The sequence below is a fragment of the Lycorma delicatula genome, chromosome 13 (genome assembly GCF_047948215.1).
Source record: "Lycorma delicatula isolate Av1 chromosome 13, ASM4794821v1, whole genome shotgun sequence".
Taxonomy (NCBI): domain Eukaryota; kingdom Metazoa; phylum Arthropoda; class Insecta; order Hemiptera; family Fulgoridae; genus Lycorma; species Lycorma delicatula.
This window is the reverse complement of record NC_134467.1, coordinates 3,155,444-3,172,184: the sequence shown is the minus strand read 5'-3', so window position 1 is coordinate 3,172,184 and position 16,741 is coordinate 3,155,444. Positions and strand designations below refer to the sequence as shown.

Sequence of the window (16,741 nt, the reverse complement as noted above, 5' to 3'; positions counted from 1 at the left end):
ATATATATATATAAGTTAAGTAGTACAAAAGACATATATAATTAATTATATTAAACGTAATATAAACATACGTAATATAAACGTAGTATATAAATAGTAGTATATTAAAAAGACAGCTGCTTTTCTTTATCTCATTATCAGTTTCATGAAAAACAAATTTTAGTAATGATATGTGAAATTGTGTAGCTTTATTAGCGATCGTAAAATCAATGTCTACAGTGATTATTTTATTCTAATTCAAATATATGTAACTTTTATAACCCTTTGGCAAAGATATCTATTGTACATAGATAGAGCATTCAGTTCAAATTTTTTAAGGAGACAAAAAATAATTAAAATATAATTGATATCCTAACCTTCTGATCTAAAACTTCCTTTATTTTATGCTAGTTTTTACATGCATAATTAGTAGAAATCTGAGGTAATAGGGAAACAACTGATAGACCTTGGCAGGGATCCAACCCAAGACCACTTGATTTTGAAGCCATTTACTACAAAAATATAATTATCATCTATTATATATATAAAAATCTAGTGGTGTCTGTGACTTTGTTACTCATTCACACAAAAACTATTCTCAACTGATTGAACTGAAATTTTGCATGAACATAGTTTTTATTCAAGGAAATAACATGCATTACTAAACGTTTACTTGTTTCAAGATGGTGGCCGTTTTAATGGCTAAAAGTAATAATTGGATTATGTTCCTTGCTGCGATAACAAAGTTTATCATGGCCAGATTGAATTAAGACCGGTTGCGGTATTCAAAATTGAATTTTCCATAAAAAAAAAGGTCTGTTTGTCTTTTTCTTAAGCTCTTTTGGTTATCGAGAAAATTAGGTTCGAGAAAATTAGCAATGGTATATGGTGTACATTCCTTCAGACCTGCCCTTCACTTTCAAGCACCTCCAGTTCTCACATAAAGTTGCTTAATCAATGACAATAAATAAATCACAAGGACTGACGCTTCAAATGGCCGGCCACCACTCAGAGTCAATGCTTCTTGCACGGACAACTGCATGCAACTTACTCCAGAGTCTCCTGTGGGAAAAATCTATAAATATACACTCCAGAGAGAAAAGCTGTAAATATACATACAAGTCCATTCTTTAGATTATGTTGTTCGCAAACTGTTCCACAAAAAAAGAAGTTGAAAAGATAAAATAAAAAATGAGAAATGAAGTACGGTGACCTCCTCATGATATTTGTTGGGTAATACTAATAACTGTGCAAAGTTTTACCTTCAATCGCATTTGTATTTGCTTGTGTTGCTATTAATAAAACTTGTATATAACATGTAGGCAGCTTGAAGTATAATTCTTGGTTAATGATTTTACTAACTACTGTCCTATAAATATTTTCCAAATTTGAGATGGTGACTAGTGTCATCATAATGGATAAGAGATATCTTAAAATATCAGTGGTACTGGAAAATGCTACACAGTAAGTCTGCTGCTGGAATGATTAGTAGTGGCAGCCAAGGCAGGCTGGCATCAATCTTATTAGGTTGGATTGGTATGCGAGCACTGAGAGATAATAATAGTGACAAATGGTTAAACCACCGCAGAAAGAGTAACATTAAAAAAATGTTTTGGCTTATTATCTGATGTCCTGAATGGACCGCTTCCGCCTTTTTAAGTGTCTGAAATGAACAGATTTGGCTCAACAGCAGAAGACTGGGTTTGGTGGTTTGACCAGGGCGTTTGCCTCACTTAAGGTATGAGCCATTTCCTCCCTATTCTTTTTATTCAATGTCATCAGGCTTTTCTAACAACAGTGCTCTGGCCTGACCTCACAAACACGCTCTTCAGTAGTTGCACCTTTTTGAACTCCTGATCAGCTGAGTCGGGGCAGAGTATTGTTCAGAATAACAATAATTTTTTTCTGATTGACCGAACTTAAATTCCTGCTATCGTTGGTCAAAATTAGTTTCCTGATAGGTTGCTTTGATCAGCCGGTAGCATAGTAGTTTCACAAATCGGCAGCAGTAAAACTATGATTTTTTTTTAAAAATCTAATAACAGTGCTTCTTCAAGTCATTAGTCATGTTGAGAGTGTTCATTCTACAATTTAAAAAAAGTACATTTCATCTCATTCATTGTAAACAATACAGGCGATGTATGTTTCAGTTGTCTAAGGATTTCAGCTCAAATCATGTTTTTAAATCAAACAAAAGATCACACAGCTGGTAGTAACAAAGATGTCTTTTTTTTTTGTTAAATAATTTCAAACTCCCATAAATGGAAGTACTGTGTAGACACAAAACAAACCATAATTACAGTAAAGTTTTAAATAAAGAAGCCAATTTCTTGTTCTACAGATGTGCTATATGTAGCCTCTGCTAGAGAAATTTCTAAAGATTAGTTTTAACAGAGCCGTCATATATGTGTGGTAACAATCAGCTGATTATCTCACTATTTACCAAATCCCTTGTCCAAGAAATCTGTGAATTTATATTCTTTTTTTTAATTTTAAAATTCAACATCAGGCAGCCATACTGATTAGTTGGGTTTAATAATGAATAAACAACTCATATAATACTTACCAAACAACCCAAAAAATTTACATTTATTTCAACGATAAAAGTAATGAAACCTTTCTGGTTCAACTCTCACAATAAAAAATCAGATTTTTGTTTTGAATGAATTTTTGATTGAATGATATAAGTAAACATAATTAATATTCAGAGGAGTTTAAAAAAATACAAAAACTAAATGCCAAAAATTGTAGTACTTAACTCTAAGAAAAAACATATTAAAAAAATTAAAAATCACTTTCTTTTAAATATACAAAAAACGTGCTTCCATAAGATGTTTTGAGAGATATATATTCTACATAGTCGTGTTGTAGGTGATAATGACGTAATGATGTCTGTCTTGAAATAGTAAACCCCCTTCTTGTAGTAGTAAATTATTGAATAATGGTATATTGGTATACTGGGAACTGTGTAGTATTTATTTACTAATTATATATATATATATACATTTAGTGTGTTGTAAATGACACATTATAAAATCATTATTGTGTTTAAACGGTTTAAATAATCTTTTGTATATGTATTCTGGGTACATTTTGTAACACTTGTATAATGTTCTTTTTATTTGCAGTTAAAAACTTCTAATTTTTTTGTTAAAATTTGTATACTCCTGGGTTTAATTTATCAATAAATATTTTATTAATTTAGTCTATGATTTTACGTGTGTGAATTCAAACCTTATGAAAACAAATCGTTATCTCTTTCCAGAAAATGTTTAATTATTTGTGTATTCATTCTCCCTGGTAGTTACAACTATTCTGTTCCAAAACGTTTTCTATGTAGTATGTGAAAAATACCAAGAATACGCAAATATTTGAAGTTAGAACCTTCCAGATTAAAAGTAGAGATATAACACTCCATCAAGGAAGGATAGCAGTAAATAAGTTTGTGTTGCTGAATGTACAAAGGTCACTAGGAAAATTTTACAATATGATGGAAAGGATCATCCAAGGCGGTTGCGAGGTAGTGTGTGTTTAGACAGGTCCCAACTTTCATAGCAGCTCTAGTCGCTGTCTCGGTGTCACTAGCAATTAGTTTTTCATTCGTTAGTGAAAAAAGGTAGTGATATCATCGTGGTCAAAAACTGAGTACTGGGCAATTGTGCATATGAGTTAATCGTTGAACAGCATTTAGAGGAAATGATTGCTGTCCTCGGGGAAGATTGTCCTCAACATAGAATAATATTAAGCGGTACTAAGAATTTTAAAGAGAAAATTTTGGCTTTGAGGACACTCCAAGATCAGGTCGACTGTCTTCAACTGCAACTGAGGAAAACAATGCTGCAGTACAAAAAATGTTTGAGACAGAAGGTGTGCAACCTACCACCAAATAGAGATGTCCTTGAGCATTAATGCACCAGCAGTTCATGCTATTCTGGTTCATTCTTTCAGATGACCTTCAAGTTAAATTTAAAAAAGTTTGTACCCTTTAGGAGCCACATAACTTGACCGATAATCAGGTGGCACATTGTGTTTCATAGTACACGAAATGCTGAAAAGGTTTGAAAATGGGAAATTTTCCATCTAATCAGTATTGTGACAGATGATGAGACTTAGCTGTACTATTCTGATGTCCCAACTAAGACTCAGAACAATATGTCACTGTTTTGAAAATGATGAGACCTCCATGACTGTTTGTTGACTCTAAGACCATTGGAGAATTTTTTTTTAGTGCAAGAGGAGTTTTAAAAGCGACTTATGTTGGAAACTAACAATACAGTGAATAAGTTTCCGGGAAGTGATATGTTGAAGCTCTCAAGAAGTTGCATCCAAACTCAAGGATAAATACACAGTTTCTTTATCACAATAATGTTCCAGTGCTCCAAAGTTTGCTCCAAGTATACAGCCAGCACTGGAACAAACTGTTAGACCACCCCCTCCTCCTTTAGTCCTGACCTTGGTTCATGAGACTTCACAATATCCCCCCCCCCCCCAAAGTAAAGAACAGACTGAAAGGGAGGCGTTTTACGAGTGATGATGACCTCCTAAGGATTTAGATGATGAGCATGCCCAGATCTTCAACAAAACATGGCAAGGTTTCTTTGAAGACTGGTTCTGAAGGATGAAGAAGTGTGTAATGTGTGGTGAAAATTATTTAAAAAGTTTTTTAAATTTTCCTAGTGCATTTTATATTTTTGATTTGTTCTTTATTTTATATAAGATATTATCAATAAAAATTTAAATGTCAAAATATGTTAGTAACTTTTAAGGATTTTAAAGGTATTTTTAAGGATTTTAAAGGATTTTAACCATAAATCTATAATATAAATTCACATAAATATTAATTTTCAATCATCACATCTCTTCAACTTTTGATTTGAAAAGTCAAGTTCCATAAAGATTGTATGCTTCTGTGGTCCAAAAAATATATCTCATGCTTTCCAGTTCCCAATCAAGATTGTTTTAATGACAGAGTAGAAATATTGTCTTATTGAAGTCAACATAAATTTGTGGGACTACTACTATTCTTTTGGCAAAATTCTTACAGCCTGATTCAAAGAGAACTGTCACTAATGGTCTGATTATAATAGAGACTTATCAATCAACATTGTTTAAAAAGATATTTATGATCCTAGAAATGAAGGTTGTTCTTCATTAAATACCTTATAATTTATATATTTTATCATGTCAGAATATATATGTATATATATATATATATATATATATATATATATATATATATTCACACATATATATATATTTATTTATTTTTTGACAAAAATAAAGCATTCTTTTAATAAATGCTTTTGAAATTGTAAAATAAAATCAAAAACACCCTTAACCACTGAATACTATTATCTTGAAACCTCCATGTCTGTTTTAAACTGATTTATAATTTTGACTGCCCAAAATTTTACATCTTTTTTTTGTCAACAGGTATTTTTATTTCCAAACATTAATAAAACTTTTGGGTACTTCATGTTAACGCTACTGCAGCTACAGCTGCTGTTTAGGTTATGTTGACTTTGTACATATATGTCGACTTTGTGTACTGACAAATCGCACGTATATCAATAACCTAACTAAATATAACCTACGCTCACTTCGCTCGCTAACCTCTTATAATTAACATTAAATATGCATAATATACAACTTATTAATAATATAACCTTAATGTTATAGCACCAAAATCCAATTAATGTTAATCCACCGAAATCCGATTGACTATTTGTTTTTAAATAAAGCTGTAGCTGCGGTGGCGTTAATACGTAAGTAGCAACTCTTGTTCTATAAGAATAAGTTTTTATGCATTTCAATATATTTTGTATTTTATTAGAATGCTTGACTAATTTTTAAATTTAAACAACCTAAACGGTTTTGTGTACTCTATATGATGATGTATAAATGCTCAAAGTAAGTACTAAATCCACAACATATTATCAAGGAATACAGAAACTTATCAGTCATATTATACATAAGAACAGGAATGTTAATCAGCTCAGAGACATATCATGAAAAGAGAATTTATTTTTTAATACAGGGCTAGAATGATGAAAGTGCAAAAAATGTGGGGCTTGAAAAGTGCAAAGAGTATAGATTATGTAAAAGGAAATGGGATTACAAAGACCATAAAGGTTTAACTGGTAATCAACCAGAATGAAGATGGACAAGGTGCATAGGACCTACTAAAGGGCATATGATGATAGCGAATATATTATTAAAAATTAATAATTCAGCAAATTTACCAATATGTCCAAATATTTAGTGCTTGCAATGACGAGGTACATCTTCAGTACGCATTATATATATAATTTTTTTTTTTAAAATGACAAACATCAAAATAATATTTTTCCTTACAAAATTTTCAAGATTTCCTTTAAATTTTGTGTGTTAAAAAATATATCCCTTTCATCAAAATGCTCTGAACTGATATTTATTTATTGAGTGATTTTTTGTTATAAAAATGGTGAAATAAATTTATACGCTTTTAATAATTTCATAATATAGTAATCATGCATCAAATAATGTGTGTAAAATTAACTGCATATTGGTATCAAAATATGTATGTAACAACAAATGCATAATAACAAATATTTAAGTACTATAATATGTATTGTGCAGTATTTTTGTTTATTATATTTTTATACTATTGCATGAAAAAATAATAATACTTTTTTTTAAAGCACACAACCCAATTTACGAACTTATTTTTATAACGGTTGCTATAAATTACAATGTATGAACTTATACAGTTAATTGTATCAATTCTTTTCTTCTATAATTACAGGACAAGGCTACATATATTGATTACTACTAAATAAAAAACTAATAGAAATAAATAAGCAAGTAATTTTTATAACCAAACAGTCATAAAATCAGTTTATTCTATTCTAAATAAATATAAACTGAAATTTGTGAAAAGGGAAAAAGCATAAAATTTAATATAACAACACTTTTCTTCCTCGTTACATAAAATACAAAAATGTTTAAATTTGTATTGTTATTTTATTAAAATTATTTAACTCTACATTAAAAAACAATTTTAACACCTCATTTATTGATGTTATAATTCCACAATTCCCTAATAATTTTAGCATTTTTTAAAAAAACATTTTACTATATTTTTTAAATTTGTACAAGGATTTTAGAACCTCTGTTTTTTTTTTTTTTGTTACATTTTACAAGAATGTTTCTTAATTACATTTTAATAGAAGAATTCCATCAGCAGATAGACTAATATATAAATTATTATTAATTGCCTTATTTATATATTTGCAATAAAATATAAATTATTTATGCGGTATACAAAAACGAAGAGGTAAAGTAAATATCGTTCAACAAGACGAAATTTTTGTAAATAAGATTAAGAAATAAATTTTAAAAATTTATTACAAATATATATTTTAAGAAAACAAACGGGATGCAATTAATTACAAAAGTAAATAAATTGTAAACATAACCCAACCCATGTAAACAAATTAACAAATTTTATTACCGAACATAATACCTAGACCCACCCAAAATGATAAAATATCAATAAATACGAACCTATATTTCCTTATAAAAGACGAAGAATTTAAGTAAATATTAATCCTTCTCTTCAAGCGAAACACATTTAATCTTTTATACATTTCCTCAAAAATACGCTATGTTAAAGTACATTTATATTATGAACATAAAGAATCGCAGACCAACGACCAAAACAAACCACGATTTTCCTTTACCAGCTGATCTCATGCGAAACAGCAAAATTATCGTACTCCGAAAACTATCGTACGAAAAAATTGAAAGTTTTGTTTAATTCATAATAAAACGACAAATAAATTACTGGTAATTTAGTAATTAGGTAGTATACTAGTATTTCAATAAAATATAACCGACTAGATTAAATTGTTTTTATTACATAATCGTTTAATAAATTAATTCCCCGAACCTAGTGTAGTCCATTATCTGTTAACACCGTTATTTTGTTTATTAATTGTTAATACCCTTAACATACTTTTATAGTTACGTATAATCTATAATTAAAAATGAAAGAAAACTAAATAGAATCATCATTTTTTATTTACGCTTAAATAATATAAATATTTTTCTATTGTGTAAACAAAGATTATAATTGCGCATCGTGCTTGGAGCCTTAGTTTTTAGTACGATCTAATCTTACTCCGTGACCAACTTTTTGTCTTGTATCGTACTCCTATCTATCGACATAATTATCAACTAATGTAGAATTTGCGGTTACTGATGATAGGTTACGGTGCGAACTCACCGGGTTGGTTTAATGTGATCGTGTCTTCGCAAAGTTGAAAGTTCCAACGTTCAAATCCTAGTAAAGGCAGTAGTTACTTTTATTAGGATTTGAATACTAGATCGTGGATGTTGGTGTTGGGTTTCAATTAACCACAAATCTCAGAAATGGTCGACCTGAGACTACACCAGAGTACACTTCATTTACATTCGTACATATTTTATCCTCTGAAGTAATACTGACGGTGATTCCCGGAGGCTAAACAGGAAAAAACTTACGGTGCGATTACCATTCATGTTCAAATTAATGAACAGATATAGATATATATCCATTTAATTTGCTATTATTATTTTAAAAATAGGTATTATAAAAATAGGTATTTAGATGTCATAAACTGTGTATTTTTTAGCAAGTACATGTATATGTTATTATTAATAATAGATAACCTCTTAAACTGTGAAAATGTGTTCTCTATATTGTATATTTGACATTATTGGTTTTTATAGAATGGGCTCCAACACCTCCAGGACATGACCTGGACTGGCAAACGTAGGTGACTTTAAACCGGCTTCGAACTGGGGTTGCACCAACCAGAGTTAACCGCGCTAGATGGCGTCAAATAGAGCCTAACGACCTGAACTGCGAGTGCGGTGAGATTCAGGACTCTGAACATCTCCTAAAATGCACCCTCTAGAAGATCTGTGGCAAGGAAATGCTTCTGGTGTTTCGGTGGCACAATACTGGTCGCAAAGGTTTTAATGTCTCATCGCTCGGACACGAAAAAGTAAAGTAAGTATAGAATGGAGTATTGGATTTTAAATACGTATATATATAAATTAATACTAATACGTAATGTAATTATTCATAAAACATTTTTCACTGGATTGTAACCGTATAACCTTAAATTTGAATAAAACTGTTATAGTTTGCTTTCCAGGAAGATATAACATTTTTAACCGCGTGGATGAATTCCCATTAACGATAATCGTATTTCTATTGCCCGATGTAAAAAATTTCCGGTTGTTTTTATTAATGAATAATTTTTTTGTAAGCTGTAACGTATTGTTTTGAAGAGACTTAATAAAACTTGTCATCGAACGTTTATTATAACTACATATATTCAGGTCTGGAGTATAATAAAGGGCCGTTTGAAAAATTCACGGCCTGACAAAGAAAACAAAATTTTTCGGAAACCTTTGTATTTCAACGTAGTCACCTTTAATTTCATACGTTTATGTCGATGACTTACCAAGTTTTTAATATTTGGTGTAATGCGAGTTATCCAACTCTGCAAAATAGGCGGTCGTCTCGGTTCTGACTTCGTAATTTGTGAATCTTCGTTCGGCCGACGCATATGTAGGTTTGGAAATAGGAGTAATCGGTGAGAACCAAATAAGAACGAGTAGAAGCAGATAGAACATGCAGCAACAACCTGAGATGTGTGCATGCGTATTGTAGTGGTGAAAAAGGGCTTTCTTTTTATCGATGTGGTCGTTTAGTCTCAACAGCAACCTTCAGTCGATTCAGTAGTAAAGCGTAATCCTCCCCGATGATAGTTCTACTTTTTTCCAGATATTCTACGAGTACCGCATCAAAAAAACGATACCCTTGGCTCTTCGCTTACTTTGGCGCACTTTCACCTGCTCCCATCCACCGTTTGGTCTTCTGCGTGTAACGGTGAATCCGTAGTTCTTTTGCTGTTACGAAACGTCAAAGAACCTCAGCAGAATCGCTTTTAAATAAGTCTAAATACCCTCGAGAAGTGTTCAATCGAATGCGTTTTTGGTCGATAATTAACTATCGCGGCGCCCGTCAAGCGGAAAGCTTTTTCAGTGCGTAAAATATAGTGAACAGCAGTTTCTCGAGATGTTTGCGTCGTCAGAGAGCTTGCATACTTTAAGTCGGCGATCATTTAATACGGCATTGTGGGTTTTTGTTCCGATTTCGCATTTTTTGGAGCGGTTTTTGGACTTCCTGAGTCTTAATCATCTTGAATGGATATACAACCACGTTTTAACTCAGTAGCCGACTTTTTTACAGTTGAAAACGATTGTGGAAAATCCTTTGAAGTGAAATAACTCTTTTTATTTCTCCGTCGGGGTTAAACCTTTTAAAACAAAGTTCAGTTTTTCACAAAATGTCGAAACTTGTTTGCTTTATTCGATCGCCTGAAACAAGAACTAAACTCGTCTGAAGTTTCACGGCACGCCACCTTAAGAAAAAATGTAAAGGATCATATTTGACAAACGTCAAAATCATTTCGTTACTTGTCCGATCTGTCTCTTGTGTCAGGCGGAGATCTTTCCGAATGACCCTGGCACCGTCTCTTGAAGTTCCCCCAAAAAAGTTTTCAAAATGCAGAATTCGATCGTTGTTTGGTCCCCGCCCGTAAAATTATTAGACCAATTTTTATTTAACTAAAGATTAATAACTTAATTTAATTAACTTAACTTAATTTTTTTTCTATCAAACCGGTCAGCGGAACTGTTTATCTTTAACTTAGCATAATACTTCAGCTTACGAGAAAGTCTACTATTCTGAACTGTTTAAAAAGTTCTACCTCATTTTTTTTTTATTATAAGGTTACAATAACTTTACAAGCTGTTCAGAATTAAAATTGAACAATTAGTAAATAAGTTAAATTTGGAATGAAAATTAAGAAGCTACAGACCCGATGGTTAATAACTTAAACGTTAACAACGAAAAGAAATTAAATCGAAAAGAACTTCGTAATGCCGGTTTATAGCTAATCGAATCGATATATCAAATCAAAAATATTTTTTCTCATTAAACTTAAAAAATCGCTGATAGTGTTGTTACCCGATAAATTGACTCCCATATGATTTGGATCCCGACCCAAACGATTTTTATATCGTTGACCGATCAGAGAGATTTCTTGTCTAAGGATTCGTAATTTCAAATGATTATGTATGAGATTATTGCTTATATACCAAGAATGTTTAACATTTTTCTCGGTGTTTTTGTCTCATATCGTTGAAGTACGTCAATATTGGAATCGCTTGCTGTAGCCTACATTTCAGGCCCGTAAGGCCAAATCGGTTTCAAGATGGATTAAAATCAATAATTTATTTTCTACTGAGAGCCGAGATCTGTGTCCTATCAGCCAGTACATTTTTTTAAACTTTAGCTATAACTGCGTTCGCTTAGATTTGATATGTTTGCCCAAGTAAGGCGTCGATCAAGATGAAAACCTAAATATTTTCATTCTTGAGAACTTGGAATCAAAATATTAAAGGTAGAAACAGTCGGGCAGTTTTCCTTTCGAAGGATGAATGCCTTAATGCCTTCCGAAGGGTTATATCTGCCGAATTTGGCTAATCAGCAGTAAACAGAACATATAAATTGGGTCCGAGAACGCTCCCTGAGGTACCCTTGACTTTATTAGGAACAAATCCGTTAAAACTTCTTTATATTTAATTTGGAAATATCTATATTCTAGGTACGATTTTAGCACTACATAAGAAATATGCGGTAACACCTTTTTTAATTTATAGAGCTATCCTGCGCGCCAAACTTTGTCAAAAGCTTTACTGACATCGAGGAAAACCGTTGAACAGTATTTTTTGTTGTTTAGAGCTTGATTTATAGCGTTAACCGTTCTGTTCGTTTGCTCCACAGTAGCGTGTTACTTCCTAAACCCAAACTGCTGATTTGGAATTTGATCGTTTACGAACTTTCTTTTTAAAAAAAACTTTTCAAACACTTTAGAGAGCGCTGGAAGCAGAGGCTGATAGGCCTAAAAGATTTAATATTTCTCGGTTGTTTACCCGGTTTCGGTACAACAATAATTTGAGAAATTTTCCACGGATCAGCAAAACGATCGATTCGAATAGCAGCGTTAAAAATTAGAACGACTAAATGTATCGCTTGTCGAGGTAATGCTTGAAGAACCTGACCGGTGGTGATTAAATCATATTCCGACAATTTTGTCGGATGAACTTCGTTGTTAATCGCCGAAGAAACCTCGTGGATTGTAAAACGTTTAATCGGTAAGGACATTTAAAAAAGAGAAATCAAATATTCCGAAATTTTCCTAATTTCATTCGGATCCATTTCGATATTACTGGGCTAGAAGACGTCGGAAAAATGCTCGGCAAATAGTTCGCTTTCTCTTGAAAACTTCTCGCCCGTGTTCTGTTTTACAAAGAGGAGGAATAAATTGCTGAGGTCTCATGAACGACTTTGTAGTTTTCATAAAGTATATTAGCAGACTGCCTATCAGAAATATCTTCAATATAAGACTGAAACGAAACGTTTTTAAAAGTTTGAATTAGTCTTTTTAATTCTTGAGAAGCCCTGTTAAATTTTCCCTTATTAGGGGAGTTACGAGAGTTCTGCCGTACGAGTCGTAGTCTCCGGCGTTCTTTTATCTTTTCTCTGATGAAGATCGGATGTGTATTTTGAGCCGGGAGACCAGAATCCAAATTAGGAATGGAGGCCCACGACGCTGACTGAATCAATTTGGTCAAATTCGTGTACTGCATTATCCACATCGGCCGGTGATTTTAAAGGCACGTCCAACATTGTATTTTCTTCCAAAAAGTCTTGAATACGTCGTTTACCGGTTAATTTATTAAATAGTATGGAAGGTCAAGCGGTTAGCATAACGTCAAACTATATCGTAAGCGCAAGAGGTGTATCATCTGACGACAAGTCAAAATGTGGTTCAACATGTAAATAGTTTTCAGAAATATCTCTAAAAATGAAAAAATCCAGATCTGGAATTTTATTATGATGTGAAGGCAAGTAGGTCGGTTCTCCAGAAGACAAACACTCCAAATTACTGTCACTCATCGGTCTGAAAAGCTACCTGCCTTTTGGTAACGTTAGTCGCGATCTCCGGTGTAGGTGTCTCGAATTCTGATCTCCGTCACAAATAAACCTCGGATCCAAGGATCTAAAGAACGATGAAAACCGATTCGTCTTCACAGCACGCCTTGGTAGGCGATAAACAGAAGAGACAGAAAATTGTGATCGTTCATCGTGGACAACCACGGTACTGGCTTGTAAAAAGTCCTTTTTGTTTTGAAGCATATAAAGTGAGAAAAAGTACTTTTAATAAAGGCAGTACCGCTTTGTACAATCCCCGATGGGTGATTTGTGTAATATATTGTATACCCGTAATCTTGACAAAATGTCTTCTATATGCCCTTTCATGTTTAATTTTATATGTATTGTGTACAAGCGTTTTTGACTTAATCGTTTTACACGTTTCAAATCAACCGGTAGAGCCTTTACCGTGCGGCCCGATTTCATCGTCGTCAATTTGTATTTAATAACACTGCAATTACGAAATAATTGTGACAGAACATTTTTCAATTCACGGCTATTACAAAAATAAACTCGTGTTTTAATGTTTTTGCACGAACACTTTCGTTTTCAAGAATTTTATCAAGAAGACTAAATTTATTTGACGTAGGAACAGCTAAAGTAGAATATTAGGTTCAGTATGAATTGTGCGTCGGCGTTTTTTTGCCGCTGGAATTTCATCGTTCTGCCGACTTACATTTTAATTTGTTATGCGCAATACTGGAATCGCTCAGCAGGAAGGGTTTGCCTCGCTAAAATCCGTAATATCACTTTCACTCTCTGATCCTGAAAAGTTCACTCGTGTTATCGATAATGTCGTCTCTGATTAACTTAGCCTTGCCAGTATCCGGGGGCCCCTATCAGAACACTTTATAAGCTTGGGTATTCTATTTCCTCGTAGGTTGTTGTTTACATAACCCACGGGGTCGGTCTCGTGGTGAAAACGTCTTGGCAAATCAGCTGATTTCGAAGTCGAGAGTTCCAGCGTTCAAGTCCTAGTAAAGTCAGGATAACACGGATTTGAATACTATATCGTGGATACCGGTGTTCTTTGGCGGTCGGGTTTCAATTAACCGCATATCTCAGGAACGGTCGATCTGAGACTGTACAAGACTACACTTCATTTACATTCATACTTATCATCCTCCGAAGTAATACCTTACGGCGGTTCTGGAGGCTAAACAGAAAAAGAAAGAAGTAGCTCGTAATGTTCATTGTCCTCATAATAATCTTCAACAGCGCCTTCAGAATTTTGATTTATATTTCTTATCTTCTTGTATTAATATTATTTCCTTTTTTATATTTTAAATAATTTCGGTTGACTTTAACCGCATCTATTTATTTATCTTATATTTAATAAATAAGTAGATTTTTTCTATTGTACGAAATCGCTTCGATCAAGTTTTTACTGTGGTTTCCCTTAATCCATCCGAGCAAATGTCTGGAGCAGATTCTTTATTAAAATGCGGAATAACATACTTATCATCCATTACTAATGCTATTATCATACATCGATGAGAAAAAAGATTTATTTTAATTTTATACATTTCTACTAGCATCCTCCCGTCGCAGCTTCACCCGCGCTATACGGTTACTTGCGTTTCCTGTCCCGATCCGGGGATATTTAGACGTCACGGCTCGCTTTGCTCGCCCTTCTCGTCTATCCGGAAGGCTCTGCCCTTTGTATCCCTCTGCCTTCATCAAAACGATGAAGCCATTATTCATTTAGAATAACGATAAATAAAATTTAAGCCTGTTCAATTTATAAAAATCATCAGCGTATTATAAAAGTTCTTCAGAGTAACAGGGCCGAAACTTTAAGCGATCTAAGATTTCGGTTTCAAAACATTCCGCCTACATCTTAAAATTATTATTTATAACCGGTTACCCGTACTTTGTACCGGTAAAGATGTATTTTGTCCGGTTCTTAGAGTTACCAGACAAACACCGCTAGAAGGTGACCGTGCTTTATTTCTATCATTTTTTTTAATCGTTTTTATTTTGTTTTTTAGTCGAGTAATCGGAGACAGGTGCAGCAAGAGTCGCATCGTAAGTACAGTAATAGCGGCTGAGTCGGTTAAACCGCCGCGCCCTACACCGTCGCACCTCTTAAACGATCGAAATTCAAAAAAACATGAAACGCTTTTTAGATATTTATCTGAAGATAATTTGCAAGCCTCGATCTAGTGAATATATCGTTTAATGTAATCGGAAACGGAGAAAATTTGCGATCATTGTTTAAATTTTTTTACCCTTTTCGAGGTCGAATTTCAAAAACCTAAAATTAATTTTTAGATATTCACTTGATGATCAGACACAACAATAATCGACTTTATTGCTTACCGAAAGAATAAAAAAACATAGCCAGGTTTCAAAAAAAATAAAAAATAAAAATTCATTTCACCCTTTAAACTCGAAATTTCAAAAAATCTAGAAGTTAGATTTTACATATTCATACGAAGATTACACACACAAAAATCAAGGCGATATCTTTATTCGATACAGAGAAATGAAAAGAGTAGTAAATTTCATTATTACTCCATTTTAACTCTTTGAACTGGGAATTTAAAAACCCGTTTCTTCGTGCGCATTTGCCCGCAAGAAGAACACGTATACATCGATTTATCGATGTATACAGTAGTTTTTGCTGGGCATTGACGAATCGATCGGTCAGAACAAGCTGCTTTACAGGTACAGATTAGTTTATACTTTATGCAAATGATTAAACGGTTGTTTTTTTTTATACTAATCGTAAAATAACATGAAACAAATGTTGAGACTATATAACAATAGCGACGTATAAAATAAAACAATTTTGAATGTTATATTTGATATTAATTAAATATTTGCGTTCATATTTACGTACATATAATTTTTTTTTATACAATTAAAATATTCACAATCTATTCCCTTTGAACAGCGAATAGATGTGTTGATTGTCTAAAATTGACTTGAAAACTCGAAAGTGATCAACTCCTCTGTATACCGTTTCGTTTTGGCCGGGATCCTATAATAAATGCCGATCGAAGATCGTGAAATGAATTTTTTTTGTAGCGTGTAAAAGAAATACCACGGCTAACCGAGACTCAAGGCAGATATGCTACCGCTCCACCGTGGAGATCGGTGCGCGTTAAAAAATTTAAGGTTTATCTACGGAAAATTAATTAACAAGTAATATCTCGGTAAACAGAAATTTTTTGATTTAATTTGAAATATATTTTTCACGTCGTTAAAGTAATTTTACTGAAAGGGTACGTAATAAGGTTCTTCCTCATCGGTTGAAATATTACGCTAACGGAAAAACGGTTCTGTTATTCGGTTTAATTTTTTTTTTTTTTTTTTGTTTGTCTTCAGTCATTTGACTGGTTTGATGCAGCTCTCCAAGATTCCCTATCTAGTGCTAGTCGTTTTATTTCAGTATACCCTCTACATCCTACATCCCCAACAATTTGTTTTACATACTCCAAACGTGGCCTGCCTACACAATTTTTCCCTTCTACCTGTCCTTCCAATATTAAAGCGACTATTCCAGGATGCCTTAGTATGTGGCCTATAAGTCTGTCTCTTCTTTTAACTATATTTTTCCAAACGCTACTTTCTTCATCTATTTGCCGCAATACCTCTTCGTTTGTCGCTTTATCCACCCGTCTGATTTTTAACATTCTCCTATAGCACCGCATTTCAAAA

The 16,741-nt window shown here is 32.9% G+C and overlaps 1 protein-coding gene across 3 annotated transcripts in view; it reads right to left on the bottom strand.

Annotated features, from left to right (window-relative positions):
• The window catches only part of Hsepi (D-glucuronyl C5-epimerase), a 289,844-nt gene that overhangs the window by 68,003 nt on the left and 205,100 nt on the right, over window positions 1-16,741 (bottom strand). The window contains exon 1 of one of the 3 annotated variants that reach the window (XM_075381565.1): window positions 7,525-7,689. The exons of the other annotated variants lie outside the window; for them this stretch is intronic. The gene's annotated coding sequence lies outside the window, so the exon portion shown is untranslated. Of the gene's footprint in view, window positions 1-7,524; window positions 7,690-16,741 lie in introns of those variants that run through there. 3 annotated transcript variants of the gene reach the window in all.